This window comes from Perca flavescens, chromosome 5, assembly GCF_004354835.1.
Source record: "Perca flavescens isolate YP-PL-M2 chromosome 5, PFLA_1.0, whole genome shotgun sequence".
In the NCBI taxonomy this organism is placed as follows: Eukaryota; Metazoa; Chordata; class Actinopteri; order Perciformes; family Percidae; genus Perca; species Perca flavescens.
In genome coordinates this window covers 7171849-7188385 of record NC_041335.1, presented here as the reverse complement: position 1 = coordinate 7188385, position 16537 = coordinate 7171849, and the positions used below count along the sequence as shown (strand labels likewise).

General features: G+C 40.2%; 1 protein-coding gene and 1 long non-coding RNA gene across 5 annotated transcripts in view; one reads left to right on the top strand and one right to left on the bottom strand.

Annotated features, from left to right (window-relative positions):
• Window positions 1-16537, top strand: part of unc5db (unc-5 netrin receptor Db) — a 358970-nt gene that overhangs the window by 130150 nt on the left and 212283 nt on the right. The gene's annotated exons all lie outside the window — the stretch shown is intronic.
• LOC114555134 (uncharacterized) lies at window positions 15084-15833 on the bottom strand. Its single transcript, XR_003692536.1, has 3 exons — window positions 15797-15833; window positions 15438-15546; window positions 15084-15321 (listed from the first exon to the last, which is right to left on the bottom strand). It is a non-coding gene; the product is annotated as an uncharacterized LOC114555134 (long non-coding RNA).

The following is a 16537-nucleotide window of genomic DNA, read 5'->3' as shown; positions in this document are numbered from 1 at the left end:
TGACTGACAAGCTGGAATGAAAACAAACCAAACTGAAATATGAGTAACGAGGCTATTTTTAATATGTAAGGAGTAGAAAGTACAGATAATTGCGTGAAAATGTAAGGAGTAGAAGTAAAAAGTATGCTGTAAAATAATTACTCCAGTAAAGTATAGATACCCAAAATTTCTACTTAAGTAAGGTAACGAAGTATTTGTACTTCGTTACTTGACACCTCTGGTGAGATGATAATCAAAGACTACCAATGTTTTAGAGAAGGTAGATTTATACTGGCTGGGAAAATAGAAAGTATTAGGGCAGTGACATATTCTTTGTGTTGGCTCTACTGCAGCACACTAGATTTGAAAAGAAACAATCACTGTGAGGTTAAATTCTAGAAATGCTTTATTTTAGTTTCTTTGCATGCTTTTATGTATTTGAGTGTTGTTGCATCCAGAGCTCTTTTTGTTCAGTACCCCCCCAAATCAAGATGACAGAATCTAATGTACACTTACAAAACAACTACTTTGCATTCAATGACTAAGTATCTTCCCTAGAAATATGCCAGATTCAATTCTTGCTTGTTCTTTGACCTTCAGTCTGGTCAAGGAGGGAAACAGGTGAAAATTGGATTAGGCTCTGGTGACTAACTTTGCTAGTCAAAACCATTCCAGCGTTTTCTGCCACGGACCGAAATGTGTAGCATCAAAATCCTAGAAGCGATTTGACTTTCTATTTTAAGATTCAATTACATTTTGTAATAATGACATTTTGAGGGGTCAGTCTTGAAATAAAAATTTTATTAAATTTTATTCAGTTACGAATCCGTTATGAATCATGACGTTTTTTTTATAATAATTAATTGGATTTTTGTTGGGTCATTTATATATTTCCCATAATTAAATAATATGTCTAGCCTATATGTGTTTAATATTGAACACTTTAGGATTCCATATGCGAAATCCTTATGGGGGTTGCATGAATTCTGCCTTTGAGTCACGGAAATGTTTTTTTTTTCTTTTAATGTGTTGATCAACACTGAGCCTATTGGAGGCTGGAGGCTATTTCACAAAAGCAGAATTTATAAATCCAGGATAACCAATAAAGTGAGGCCTGACCTAGTCTAATCTGTGCATCCTGGCTAGGTGCGTTTCACGAAGGCCAAGCCAGGCTGAGGAGGTGCGACTAGGTTGAGCCAGGATGAAATAATTTGGATAGATTTGCATTCACGGCTTTCTTTAACAGACTGCGAGGTCGATCACAGATTTACTGATGCTAAAATGGAGAATACGCATTGTACATACTTTACACAGAGTGGGAAGCAGCTTCTTATGGAAGTATGATAATGTGAAACGCAGATTCCGTCCTGGTTGTGGAACAACGGACCAGATCTTCACAATCGCAAGGATCCTGGAGGGAGCCTGGGAGTATGCCCATCCGGTCTACATGTGTTTTGTTGCTCTGGAGAAGGTGCTGCGGGAGTATGGGGTGAGGGGTCCCTTCTCAGGGCCATCCAATCACTGTATGACCAAAGCGAGAGCTGCGTCCGGGTTCTCGGCAGTAAGTCAGCCTCGTTTCAGGTGAGGGTTGGCCTTCGCCAGGGCTGCGCTTCGTCACCAATCCTGTTTGTAATATTTATGGACAGGATATCAAGGCATAGTCGGGGTTGCAATTGGACGGATGGATAACGTGAAATACATTATTTGTAAAATTAAAAAAAATAAGTTTTTTCTGAGGATGTCAGTGTTTTCTGACGCCGAAGCCGTTTTGTCTGAGGATGTCAGAGGTTTTTCTGATGCTGAGGCTGTTTTGTCTGAGGCTGAGAGAGGTTTTTGGACGTTTCGTTTGATTCTGACACCTGAGTCTGAGATCTGAGGATGTCCTAAAATGAACACTGTACTAAATATATACATTAACTGACCACTGCTCTGAATTGAAACCATCATAATCATGCCATTCAGGGATTAGGCTACTAATAATTTGCAGAAATTAACAGTGGTACTCTTTGCCTTAAAAATAAGCTGAAGATAATTTTAATCAGGAAATTTACCATGAAGATCCATTTTCTCTCTCATGGGCTAAAATATTAATTACCTAAGTCATATTAACTTCCACTGCTCGCTTTTAATGCAAAGTGTACAACTGTTTGTTTTTGCAAATGACATATGACTCATTGAATGCTTCCAGTTAAGAGCAGTAGTTCATAAATGTATATTTTTAGATATATCATTCAGTCGGTCTGCTATATACTTATTCTCACGTTTTTTTTTTTTTTTTTTTACAGAGGCCGAGTTTCCTTCTTTACATATGATATGCTTTGCTCCCTTTTATATTTGGACATATAAAAAAAGACACTGAAAAAATTGGACTCTATAATTAAGTGATGAATTCCATGCACATTGTAAACATGAATGTAACAGAGTGATAAACATCAGTTATCCATTGGGGGTTTCCTCTCCCTGTTGTCTCCCTGTTATACAGTAGCCTACAACACTAGATAGTTACTGGTCCAGTGAACTAAGTCTGTAATTTGGGAGGATTGTACAATTAGGATGTTGGATGTTTTAAAATTGTACAATCCTCCCAAATTATAGTCCCAGTTTACTGGACAACACAAATGGTGTGCTAAGAACGCCAAATACAATGCACATGGAAGTGGAACAAACATGATCCTTTATTGTTGAAGAATTTTGAAAACATGAATCAACTAAAATAATTCAAGGTGCATTGGTCAACTATAGAAACACACATTTACAGCATTGTAAGTATTGACCTTAGTAACATACTTAATTTAAAACAATATGAACAGCACTCTTCATACAGCAATATAACAGTAACAATGTCACATGAATTAACTGAACAGCAATATGCACCTGTTGTATTTTAATGCAGGCTGATAACAATAAGGTAAAAGCACTGCAGAGTGAAACAGGCAGCAGGATTAATAAATCCTGGCTGTTGGCCTGGTCGGGACCAGGCTAGCTGTACAGAATAAATCTTTTTGGTAACTTAGGTGCCTCTGCTTTTGTGAAACCGAGTCAAGGCTAAATTGATCCTCGGTAACTGGGAAATCACAGCTTAATCCCTTATCTTGGTTTTGTGAAATAGCCCTCTGGTTATCAGAGGATGATTGAAATGGCTCGTAGACTGAAATCAACACCTGAATGCATGTTGATGGGAAAATTTCTCTCCTTGTCTACAGTCTGGTATTTTTACAGGTTTTCACCCATCAATGTGTCAACACGGAAAATATGCTGAGCTGAATAAGACCTTACAGAGTGTGTTGGTGGGTTGAATACTGTATGTGGTGATTCCATGGCAATATACTAGTGATCCTCACAGCTCATCTTTTTTTGTGTCATGTTAATAATTTCTGAACTGGACTGCAGCTTGTGCTCATTTATACAGGGCAGGCACAACGGACTGACTAAAATTAACATGTGAAGGTCCATTCAAGCACTTTGAACATATTTAAATCCATTATTTTCTATGACTTAGTATGGTAGCATATAGGCAGGAGTAAACACTCGGTAGCTTAGTCATTACTTGGGCATGGTGTGAATCTGCAATGGTAGGCTGCTTGAAGGCTGTGGGGAAAAGGACTCTCCTTTCAGTCTGTTTTTCTTTTGTTTCGTTAAACGACACATTCGGGTGTAGCTGTGGTAAATAAAATGTTACCATCCTGTACCGAAATGGTTCGGGAGGAATTAACGTACCGTTACAGCCCATAAGACTATAGAACTGTAAAAAATAGGCTACCTCAAATTATTCCAAGGGAAATACATGAGGGAGACCCAGATATATTCTCTATCTGGTAAGGTTTCCTTGGCTGAAAAAAGATTTACAACCTCTGCAATATACTGTAGATTCCAGGTTTAAATATGCCTTAAGCTGTTTGACTGCATGTCCAAGCCATTCTATGATAATACTAATTGTGTTGTATTGTGCCCATTTGTTCAAATAATGCTGGTTGTTTATGGTGTGGCTGGTTGAGTGTTGACATTTACAGCAAGTGATGGTTGACCAGTAATGGCATAGTTAATCGTATACCACACTAGCTTTCAGGGAAATTTCAAATGTTCACTTACTTGCATTGAAAAAAGCTTGCAATATCAACAGCATTAAACCTGCCCTCAGAGATCTCCATCTTTTGAAAGCCTTGCCAATGAGTATTGGACACTGACTGTGTTCTCAAGTATCATTCCCATAACTCCTTTCTCTTCTCCAACTCAACCTTCAAATCAAACCAAAAAACAAATCACAGCATTGTTCGGCCATGTGTGCGTAGAGTAGACGTTTCCTGAAAATTACAGATTTAGTTATTTTCTATGTCTAGTTATTTATTAAAAGTCAGATTTCTGCCTTTTGCCCTTAAACAGTCTGAACACTGCCAAATCCGACATACTAACGAGGCATTGTGTTTTACAGCCATCTCTTTAATGGTACAGTTTTATTTTTTTATACATTACAGTTTTTTTTGTTGTTGTCTTCTGTGGCTCAGGAAGTAGCTGTGTGAAGTCTGATAAATGTCCTTAAAGTGATATCACTTGAGTCAGTGTCGGTTGGGTCTGAAGACTACAAGTCTGAAAATGGAAAAACACATTTATAACATTTGCTACTTTGTTAAGGTTTGGACCTTAGTCATTACGGTTTCAAGTTAGGGGACGACACCAGTCAATGTAACTGTCAGTGGAAAAAGGGAAACAAATAACAGTTCCCATGTCAAAGTCTAATGTTTTGTTGACCCATCGATACATCCAACCTTCTCCCTATGCAGACTTTGTTGCTCTGTCATAACATCACCCAACTTTCCTAGTTATAATTACTACAGCCATGAGAGGATGCTGTCATTGGCACGTAAACATATGACTTTTTTGGGCATTTGCTGAAACGACTGATGCTTTTTCATAGTCACAACTTCCCAAGTTGACATCTTTAAATAGCTTGTTTTGTCTGACTCACAGTCCATAATTAAAAGATATTCAGATTACTATCACATAAGGTGAAGACAAGCAGCAAATGTTGAAGCTTAAACTAGGTAACGTTTGGCATTTTTTATTGAAGAATTACTCAAAATATTAATCAATTATCAAATTAGTTGCTTTTAATAATCTGTCAATTGACTAACTGATTACTCGATTAATCATTTCATCTCCACACCTTACTTCAAATGGTGATATAAAGAATAATGAATCTAAATTGATTGATTGACTTTTTACATTTCTTTTGCCTATTTCTGCCAGAATTTACCCCTGACCCAATCTCAGAATCCATTGTCTATCTGTCTAACGATGATTTAGTCTCTGGGGGCAGTAGCCAATATTCCGGGGTTTCCGGTGTAGCCAGCTGATATCTGGGCTATCTATGCACTGGCCATTGTTTACAGTCTGTTAAGCAACTTGAGATGCAAGAATGGAGTTGGGTTAGGGTTTGGGTCAGACACTCAACTGCTGTTATTACACACATTTGAAGTAATCACAGATATTTGCCTCATTCATGGACTCATGGCAGTTAATCAACCACCTGAACCAGACCGAGTACAGAGACGGACTCAACCAGCGACGGCAACGTGATTGTGTGTCTGTGATTTAGAGAAAGGCAACAAAAATAGAGTTTTTATCTTTTTGTTAACGATATTGCAGGTTCATAACGCCAAAGTTAGCGTTGAATGGCGGCATTGCTGTCTTATCATTATTATTGTTAAAGAAATTAGTTAACAATTAAATAACAAGGTCTCATTCAGGGGGCAGCCCTAGTTTATTAACACAAAAGTATGTCAAATGATAACACACAGTGGCCTCCATGTTTTCTTCCTTACATTAGTGTGCTACATTTAACGTCTTTGTAATTGTTCTTTTGGGCATGCAAGTTGGACAGAGAGCCAGACAGTAAGCAGGACGGACAGAGATTTGTTCCTCTTCTAGATACGTTTGGTCATTATTAACACTAAAAAACTTTATTTATAGTTTATTTATACTTTTTTTATTATTTTAGTAAAGCCAATGAAGCTTTTGGGTTCTGACATTTAATTATTCTAAACAAACTGCTGTATATATTAAACCTATCACTGTCTGAGCAGCAGAGGCTTTTTCAGTCAGCAGTGAGTTATATCAGCAAAAAAAGTATTTAATCATTTGGAAAAGTTGCTGTAAATGGATGAATGGTGTAAAATGTGCACGTATTTGCTCATATGTTTGGCTATTGAAGTAAGGTCTCAGCAGACAATATCATGAGTGGCAGATATTTAATAAAAAGCCAATATCAACCCATCTTAGAAACGACCGAAGAAACGACCCATAAGAAACACCTTTAAATAATATAAAGTAAAGCATCCTACTTCGAGAATAAGTAGAAACAGGATATGAGAGCAGCCCTTACATGGGGATTTGCTTCCCAATCTCTCTCCCTCTCTCTGTTCCCCTTTCTGGAAAGTGCAGCAGCCTGTCAATAACTGTCAGAGGCTGTCTCAGTCAATCAGGCCTGTAAGGCAGTTGGGCCTCTGGTGTAACAGGAGGATCTAACAGAAACAACCTATAACTGACACAGCTCCAGATCTATGCTCTGTAATCACTGGGGAGTCCACCTCTCAAACTGCAGCCTTGGCAGCTGCCTGACAGTGGACACATGTGCCGGGTAATTGCTTTTCGTAACATTCAACCTTTTAAAATTGATTACAGGCTATGTATTAGGCTTTACTGAGAAGCGTACGCCTTGGGGGTGGTGGAGTTGGAATATTGCTTGACAATTTCATGCTACAAAATGTGTATCTGTAAACAATGTGACCGGCTCCTCTTTCATGCAGTGAAGCATTAATAAAGTTGAGCCACAAAGGGTCTGATCCCCTCTGGCTCTGACAGACCACTATCGGTGCCAGGATTTTGATTGTAGGTGGGCCTCCAAAAAACTGGATGGGCCAGTTAAAATAAGCCCAAAAAAAAGACAGACAGCCAGACACTAACGTTAATGTTAGCCTACTTGCCTTGCTGGTGTGAGGGGGTGGCTACGGGAGGACTTGATGGGGAGAGGGTGGCCGAGCAGGATGGTAACTCGTCACTTGTAATCGCGTTACTTAAAATGGCAGGAGTTTCCTCCTCCTGTTCCTCGGAGCGTTTCTTGCTGAATTTAAATGAAAACAAGCTGCTTTGCTTTGCTTTGCATTTCATATTAGCTAATAGCTACAGGCTGTGTCTGTCTCATTGAGCTTGCTTGAAAAGCTTGCTCGCATTAATTTCATTGGATCACTTGCTGGTGAAGATGCAGCCTGTGGGCAGGCTTAAGAGTCCACATGTGGGGTAGAAGCCGATGATTGGCTGAGAATCTTTCACTCAAAGCTTTCCTCTGGCTGCTTATTGGATGAACTGCTAGAATGAAAATCACTCACTATAGGCCTTGATCAAAATGGGCGGGCCCGGACCAATGGTAGCGCCGCGGGTGTGACAGACCAACTAGCAAATTAAAAAAAGCAAAATCTCTTGCTGCTCTAACAGTTATTTTCTTCTCAATTAGAAGCAGCTGCAGCTTCTCAGCTCTGATGTCTTTGTGCAAATGGGCATGGTGGTGTACATAAAAATAGGACCGTGTACATCCTTTGTATGGATACCTGTGTTACATCCTGTGTATGGATACCTGTATTTGCGCGTGTGTTTTTAGTTGGGTCAAGATGGTGTTGGGTACTCGTAAGGTACAGATTTGATCATTGGCAAATTATCAAAGATGTTTTATCAATATTAATAAAGTTATGAATATGGTTATTAATAACCTTATCAAATCGACAAACAATCAAAACGGGGCACCACCCTGCAAGTCAGGGACCAATAATCAAACTGTGGAACAGTCTTATTTCTGTGGTAATCCTTTCAATGGAAACAAAACAAGGGGTGAATTCGAGCACTGACCTGTATTCAACCAGCAATTATTACAATAAGTACACAAATAATCACAAGCAACTGCTATTTAAGTATAATAGAATGTATTAACGTTGCAATTATCAGTAGCCAATCAATAATCCTTCAATAATAAACTTATATACCTTTTACAATATCACAACCAAAAGCAAAAACAGCAAGCCTGTAGCATGACCACGTGTGTGTGTGTGTGTGTGTGTGTGTGTGTGTGTGTGTGTGTGTGTGTGTGTGTGTGTGTGTGTGTGTGTGTGTGTGTGTGTGTGTGTGTGTGTGTGTGTGTGTGTGTGTGTGTGTGTGTGTGTGTGTGTGTGTGTGTGTGTGTGTGTGAAAGAGGAGGGTGTGGTGTCGAAATGTAGTCTAACACAAGACTACCAAAATGGCTACTCCTGTGAGCTGCACAAAACTAGCCTCAAGAGGACGGTAGTGATGCTGGGTGCATGAGGAGGGGTTGAAGCGGCCAATGGGTTGCTAGGCAACGCGCACGCTTAGCTCGTAGTTCGTATGCTAGGCCATGTGTTAGCTTTGTACAAACGCTATGCCGACTCCACGTGGTTAAGCTAGCAGCGTTAGCTCGGGAGCCACGTGGCTAGCTTGTGTGTGTGTGTGTGTGTGTGTAGTTAGGGTAAAGAAAGAGGCACGCTGATCCTAGTTATCAGTAATGGCCAGCCCCCCTCAGCCAGCTCAGGTCTGGACCAAACGTGCAGTTAGGGTAGACTCTGAGCTTTTTGTCTTACTGAGGGAAACATTATAACCACTCCAGTGACTAACAGCTGATTTTTCCGCGATTATCTCACAGACAGTAACTAAACTCGATGAAAGGAATGATAGCAGGTAGCAATTACAGTTTTACCAAGCTACTCAACAAAACATATCAACAGTATCGTGATCAATGATACATTCACAGAAACAGATTAATAATCACATATGGACCAGTACATGATTCAAATCAGATCACATTAATGGCAAACAAGTGGCAGCAATCACCTTTGCTCATTAATAAAACAAACACACAAATTCTAACGTCTGTCCAGAACAGTGTAAGCCTAACTGTGTGTTGTTTGTCAGTTAATCTCTCGCCAGAGGTTAGCGGTACCGTCCAGAGCAGTGGACGACACGCGATCCAAGTCGACAAGCAAGAAAACGGGAACGTTGTCCTCTTTCCTTGAATCCGGGCTAATTAAACCTGCTGCAGATGTGAGCAAATACTGGGTCAGTATTCCCTTGGATGCCTTTTATATCAGAAAGATATTAATTGTCCCAGCTCAATCTCGACCGGCGAAGTGAGGCTGGCTAGCTGGCTAGCTAGTTCGAACAGCTGAACAGAGCGTCTTCTGTCAGTAAATGAATCACCATGAAGAGCATTGAAAGACGATTGCTGAAAGCTTTTATCCTTTCTCCGCCTCCTAGTGGCGGGGTGGTGCATTCAAAGGCCCGACGGCCAATGGGAAAAATGCACCTTTGTCACAGGTGTGACGCCATTGTGTTGCAGTTCTTTGTCTCACCACCAGTCTGTCTTGTTCTCCTCGTGTTGAAGGTAGATTCCCCATTTTGCGACCTGTTTCCAAGTGGCAAACTGTAGGAGTTTGGTGAAAAAACAGGCGTTGGAATTCACATGTAGGCCGAGATCCCTTTGTCTTGCTTACATGTGCCTTTTGTCTCTCCGTTCAGTTCAATCTGAGGCCTTTTTGGTTAAAATCAGGTTTAACCAACTTATGGGTTTGTGTGCACTTCTATAAATGCATATGTATGCAGCTGTTAGTCATCAATAGACTAAGAAGCAAAATCTTCATGGCTGACACTAGGATGACATTTAGGTTTGTGTCACATGTTGCTTACTTTTATACCATTGGTATTAATCTAACTATATATCAAGGAACCTCTCTGTGTGTGTGTGTGTGTGTGTGTGTGTGTGTGTGTGTGTGTGTGTGTGTGTGTGTGTGTGTGTGTGTGTGTGTGTGTGTGTGTGTGTGTGTGTGTGTGTGTGTGTGTGTGTGTGTGTGTGTGTGTGTGTGTGTGTGTGTGTGTGTGTGTGTGTGTGTGTCTTTCAAACGATCCTGTTGCGCAAAGGTCGTCACACGCAGCATGCTGACTGAGAAGCAGCAGCAAGCATACGGGCGCGTCATGTTTTGGGATAGCGCCTTGCATGGTAGCTACGCCACCATTGGTGTATGTCAATGGTCGAATGAGAGGCAAATTGTAAAGGGCTATGTCTGGAAAGGTAGAAAGGCGCAATATAAATACCAGTACATTTCAGATGAGTTGTTCTCAAGAATGGCCACACCACCCGAAAACGCTCCAAATGAATCTTAAGTGACCACTTGTGATCAGATCTCACTTCTCACATACATCATTTCCTTTTGCTTATAGGCTAGTTGTGTGTGAGTGTGCATATAAATGTCAGTAGTTACGTTCACATAAATCATACATTAGAAACTTGCGTTGACTAACGTCAATGAAAAAGCGCTGTCTGTGTGCCGTCATAACAGTGTCTACTGACGTGCGCCAGAACCTATGCCAGGGAGAAAGACATTTATAAAGTCTGAGTGTTCAGCTCTCAGTACGTTTGTAGTTTCTAAGTTAGTCCCACAATGCTAGACCTATCTCCACAGCGCTGAGGAGGAAGGTCTGGCTAGTCCACATAATTGGATCGGAGAAAAACATGCTCAGGTTAATTAGCATTTCTTTAAACCAATCACAATTGTCTTGGGCAGCACGGGTGGAGCAACGGTGCCTCTGCAAAATAGCCTCCGGAAGGAACTTGTTTTGGTAGATCATGTGTATGTTCAAAAGTTGTTGTTTTAGTCATGCATGAGAAAACTCAGAATTGACAGATAGTCTAGCCAGCTGTCTTGAATCAAGATCTCTATCCATGGTCCTCATAAATTGACCGGAGTTTAGAATGCCAACACAAAGAAAGGGGAAGGTAAGGGACATCTGGCCGAAAAAGGAGGGACATCCGGCGAACAGTCCCATAAATGAAACGTCGTCGATATAGACTACTTCTAATTAAATCTCTAAAAGAAGTTTCGTTTCTATATCTACTTTATTTTACGTTTCATGTTCATTTAGGAGTTGTGTAAAGTTACTGCTGATGAATACCCAACCTTTACATTTTTTTTTACATAAGAAATACTTTGAATAAATACACAGTTCCACTCACAGTTGAGTAGATAGTCCTAAATGAGGCACTGGACACATGTACACACTGCTGTAAGAATGTGGCCACATGTGGCCCAGACCACATCTGAATGTGGTCCAAATTATCAATTCTCAATGCGTCCTCAATGCTTCCTTTTTTGCATTCACACCTAACCTGTCTACTTGTGATAGGATTACTCAGATCGGCTTTCAATACCAGGTCAAATAGGAGCCATGACTGTAGGCTTTATTTGGCCTGCCCAAGCTCCATCCATGCTTCAGCTCTTTGCCCATTTTTGGAGTAAACTTTAGAGACCAAACCCATTTTTTTTGTACCAGGCTACATGTTTATTTCTGTAGTGAAGTTGTGATTTTTTAACATTGAGGTCTATGGGGATCGACTTGCCTCAATTGGCCATTTGAGGATCTGCAGTTTAGCCCTGGAGCTGCCGCTTGAATAACATACATGACAAACATAATTTTCATTCATTGTGTCATTCATAATTTTTTTTACATAAGCTAGCGTTAGCTTAATTTAGTATCAGGACAGTAACTTAACTTTATGTCAGCTTAAAAGAAGGATTTACGTTACCTCTTGTGGTATTAAAATTCAACATGTTCGTAACAGTATTATAATGTCAAATACCTTATTTCTTTCACATGAACATCCAAAAGCATTACATAAGCCGCAAGTGTAAGAGGGCAGTGATTTAAAAAAATAAAATACAAATGTCTGGAATTAAATAATAAAATCCAATAAAAGTTATAATAAAATGGTTGCTATTTATTTCAAAATTATTCCATTCTGTCTCCTTGAATTATTGAATATTGATCTTTGGGGATCTATACTTTACAGCAGGTCATATTAAGTTCAGAATAAATGTCAATGAGTTTTATCAGATAAAAAAAAAATGTATATCCATTTAATTGTTTTTGGTTACAATGCCATTTACACTTAAGCGTAATATGTCCAGAATGCTCCAAAATTCAAAGATATTCAGTTTACTATCAGGCTAAGTAAAGCAGCAAATATTAATATTTGACATGCTTGAATCAGTATATATTTTTTTTAAATGACTCAATTGGTTAGCAAAATAGTTCCCAACAAATCTTCTGTCAATCAACCAATCAATTAATTGAATGTTGTCTCAGATCTACATCTATGATTTGAGAGTAGGCCATCAAATAGAATTTATGAGCCTTGTCAGAAAATCAAACTCAGAAGACTAACAACAAGCAAAAATGGATGTCATATGTGGCATTCTGTGAATTTGGTCTTCTTGCAGGGTTTGCTTTTGGTCTCAAATGTTGCTGTTTCCCATAACAACTTTGTGAACAATTTGTGAGAATCTTAAAAAATGTTACTGCTCACAACTGCATAATTACGCAGTGATACGTGACTTTGACTTTAACAAATGCAACTAAATACACTTTTATGGATTACTGTACCTATCTCAAGCATGTCTGTTTTATACTATACTAGAAACAAAGGTAACAAGAAGAAGCCTGCAAAATAAGAAATGTATCCTAAAATAGATGGTATGCTTTGGGAAATGGTTGGCAGTAATGTAAAGTATACACAGCTAAGCATACAAAACTACTGTTCCTTCGAGATTTGAATCTGATTTCTTTTCGAGTTCATGTTGCGGTTAGCATGTGAGAGAATGTCAGTGAACAAGTAGCACAAATGGGAGTGTGTGTTTTTGAGTCCTGTCCTTTTAGTGTCTCCAGCACCTATTCTCGAGTTCACTCAGAGGTGATGCATAGCCCTTTTTTGCATTTTAGTTCAGCCAATCTTAGTGTCAAGGATTAGTCTGACACCTCCTCACTCTCTGCCTTTCAAATGAGGAGCTGCGAGGGTTCTCACCACGTAAAGCACTCACACTGCTGACGCTCCTCATCCTTGCCCTCCGCCTATCTCAGCTCCTGTAAAAAATCCATGAGAAGTCCCCAGTGATCCTGGAGATGGGAGAGGACTTTGGCTGTGGAGCGGCTGTGTGAAATAGTAATGTCCAACTCAGTCAGGAGGCCCAGCAACGAAAAGTGTATAGTGCTGTCAGCTTGATCTTTCGGGAACCCTTCACTTCCAGTCAGCGTTTTCGTTATCTGGTACTTACCCTTTTTTTATGGGGAAAATCTATTGAAGTCTGAAATATCTATCTCTCTCTGGTCATAATGTCCAGTGAAAATAATTAGGGGTCCAAGCCCGAGGCTGGAAGAATCGGCGGTAGCGAAGCTATTTTTACGAAATTTGGGGTGTAGCATCCTGAATTACAAAAAAATATTATTACCAAAAATTACACACATGGACCACTAGGTGGCGCTATAATGACGTAAAACGTGTTTTTGCTTATAACTCCCACAGCCTACATCTCAGATTAGAAACCCTTATATCCCCGTGTTCCTTGAATCCTTCTGAAACTGATGATATAGGCCACGGCCATCTGTGCTAAGAAATTTTTTCGCAATATTGCGCAATGCGTAATACCATCGTTTTGAACTTGTCCTAGGCCGTGCGAGCTATTGGTACGAAACTTGGTAGGTAGCATCTGCATACAGACGTGACCTAAAGTTATCAAAAGAATTTTGCTACGTTACACCGTTCACAATCTATAACCAAACTTATTTTTGTAGCTAGCCACAAAACACAAACGTTAGCATATCTCGGCAAAATTAAAAGGTATCGGAGCAAAACTCGGTAGTCTTGTTTGACATCCCACTCAAAGCCTCCCTACCAAATATGGTGAAAATCGGCTGTTAGGGGGGCGCTATAATGAACGCAGAGGCCTTTTGGCAAATAAGTCAATGCATTTAAATGGGAATAATTTGCAATGGAAATATCTCTGCTGTAGTAAATGCTATCATCACAAAACTTGGTACTGTTGTTTGACATCCCACAACAAGCCTCCTTACCAGATTTGGTGAAAATCGGCCGTTAGGGGGCGCTATAATGAACGTAGAGGCCTTTTGGCATATACAGTGCCTTGTAAAAGTATTCGGCCCCCTTGAACTTTTCGACCTTTTGCCACATTTCAGGCTTCAAACATAAAGATATAAAACTGTAATTTTTTGTGAAGAATCAACAACAAGTGGGACACAATCATGAAGTGGGGTTCTCCTTTCGTGGTCTCCGCTTCCGTGGGCCCTTAGTTTGATTTGCCATCGCTGTGATTACTGTTAATAGGGGTCCCCTCTCAATACACTACACAGTTTGTACATAACGCACTACTAAAAAATATGTCCTGTAGGTCTGTAGGCACTCAACACTGCACTTCCTTGAGTCCTCAGCCAAGTGTAAAGTCGATTGGATGAATGGTTGGATGGACAGACAGACGCACTCCCGACTTTAAATTGAATAATTTCCATTTCCTATAGCAGGGCTCAACGTTAACGACAATACAGTTGCCATGTTTTAAACTGCCTATATTTTTAGCAATTCATTTCTTATGTAACTGTAGTGAGCTAAGTGGAAGAAGTTGAAGAGCCAGAGATATGGAACTCTGTGGAAGTTTATTCAACCGCCACACACGCGATACACAGAGGTCATCAACCTACCCCAGCGTCATGGTAACAAATGTAACAAACACTGCATGAAAAGTGGGATTTCCGTCCCCGTAAATTCCCGTAAACGTCCCCCTAATTTTCGGCAGTTATCGACAATTTATAGGCTGCAAACATCATGTTCGTCTGTGCCACATATTGTCGGAAACAAACCATGACGTATACGGAGAGCCCCCGCGGAGGTGTTAATGGATCTAATTAACATATGAATAGGCGCCTGTTCAGAGAACGTCTGGCCTGGCTGGAATTTCCTCACTTGCTATTGGATGAAACCACTACTTTTAAACAAGACAAATCTCTCGTGATTGGTTGACAGGTCTGTCATGGGTTAGGCTATTGGTCAACCTGGGCCATTATTATTATGATAATAAAATTATATATATATATATTTATGTATTATATATATTTATTTCATATATGCTATGTTGTATATTCATGTCATGGTTATCCTATTTAAAATGAGCTTTATTGACACAAAACACAAACGCAATCAGAAAAAAACTGTGTACAAAGCACAGGAGACACACAGCACACAACAAATATCCCACGCTCACGAGAAGCACCACCGTCAATCCCTAACCCGCGGACGGCTCGGAGCTGTAGGTAACCGGCGGCATTCGGTCTGAATTCGGTCCATTTTGCAGACATCTTTGGTGCGTTGTCCTGTATTTCTATGGTGGCACACTTCCAAATGCCCACCTCACCCGCAGCCAGCACACTCTGTCTCGCTTCCAGCAGCTGTAAAATCAATCAATAAAGACAATCAGTACTGCGTGATATACTGCTTACGGACACAACACACCTAATGCACCTGAAAAATATTCACATTAACCAAACTTCTAATCTAATCTTACCCTCTTTTCTTCTCGACCCACTCCGAGCTGAACTCTTCACAGCTTCTGCCCACGATGCCACATCTGGTTGCTTCTGCCTGAAGCTCCTGCGTGCTGTCTCGTCATATGTCTGTATGAATAAAAAAAAAAAAAGACAGTAAAATTTAACAAGGAAAGATAAAAAAACGTAAAAACTACTTACACTCAATGGCGTCGTTATCAGCGTCATGTAAATCTGGACCTGCAGACGTAGCTCCAAGCAAATATAGGTCACGGCCTCGTTATGAGGGAGGTTAGTCGGTAATCGGTATCTATTAACGTATCTATGTAAGAAGAATTAATGCAATTCATTCAATGAAAGCATATTCTTTAAATCTTACCCTTGCTCCGGTTTGTAGCGCCTGCTACAGTCTCAGAGTTGTGAAGACGGCGTACTGAATTCCTGTAAATTACGAGACAAGAAAAATACACTTTTATAAAACAACTTACCCGTTCAGCTCTGTAATGAATGGCGCTGAAAGCAGCCAGACAGACAGCTCTGTGCTGCTCGCGTTTAAACTTGGTGGGGTTTAAAACATTACTGCCAAGTCTAAGTAGCCTGTTTAACATCCAAAGACAGTCACTGTACGATCAAGAGTTAATAAACAGTACAGACTAGCTCGCCGTTTCATTAATAATCATATACTTACATTGTCTTTTTCTGTGAACGCATCTTTGGAGCCCTGGAGGTGATATGGAGGAGAGAAAAAAAACGCTCCAATTGTCTTGAACAACTCCTGTGTGTTTCCAAGTGAAGTTTGACAGAGTGTACAGACAACTCTTTTACCAGTTGGCCTGAAATACTCCCATATTTCGGAAGCTTTTGCTCTAACTCCCGGCATCATCTCCCGCAATCTCCCGCCGCTATTTTCAAATCGAAGCAGTGAAGGCGGGGGTAGAGGGCAGGGCAGAGTGATAGAGAGAAACAAAGAGGGGCAGATTAACCAGCAGGGCGCAAACAGCGCACACACTGTTGTGGAGGTGAATTACAGTGAGTTTTAATGGAATACTGGGAAAGCTTAATAACAATAGGACAATTGAAGTCTAGATTTTGAGGCCATTTCAGCAGAGCCAACCGCTTC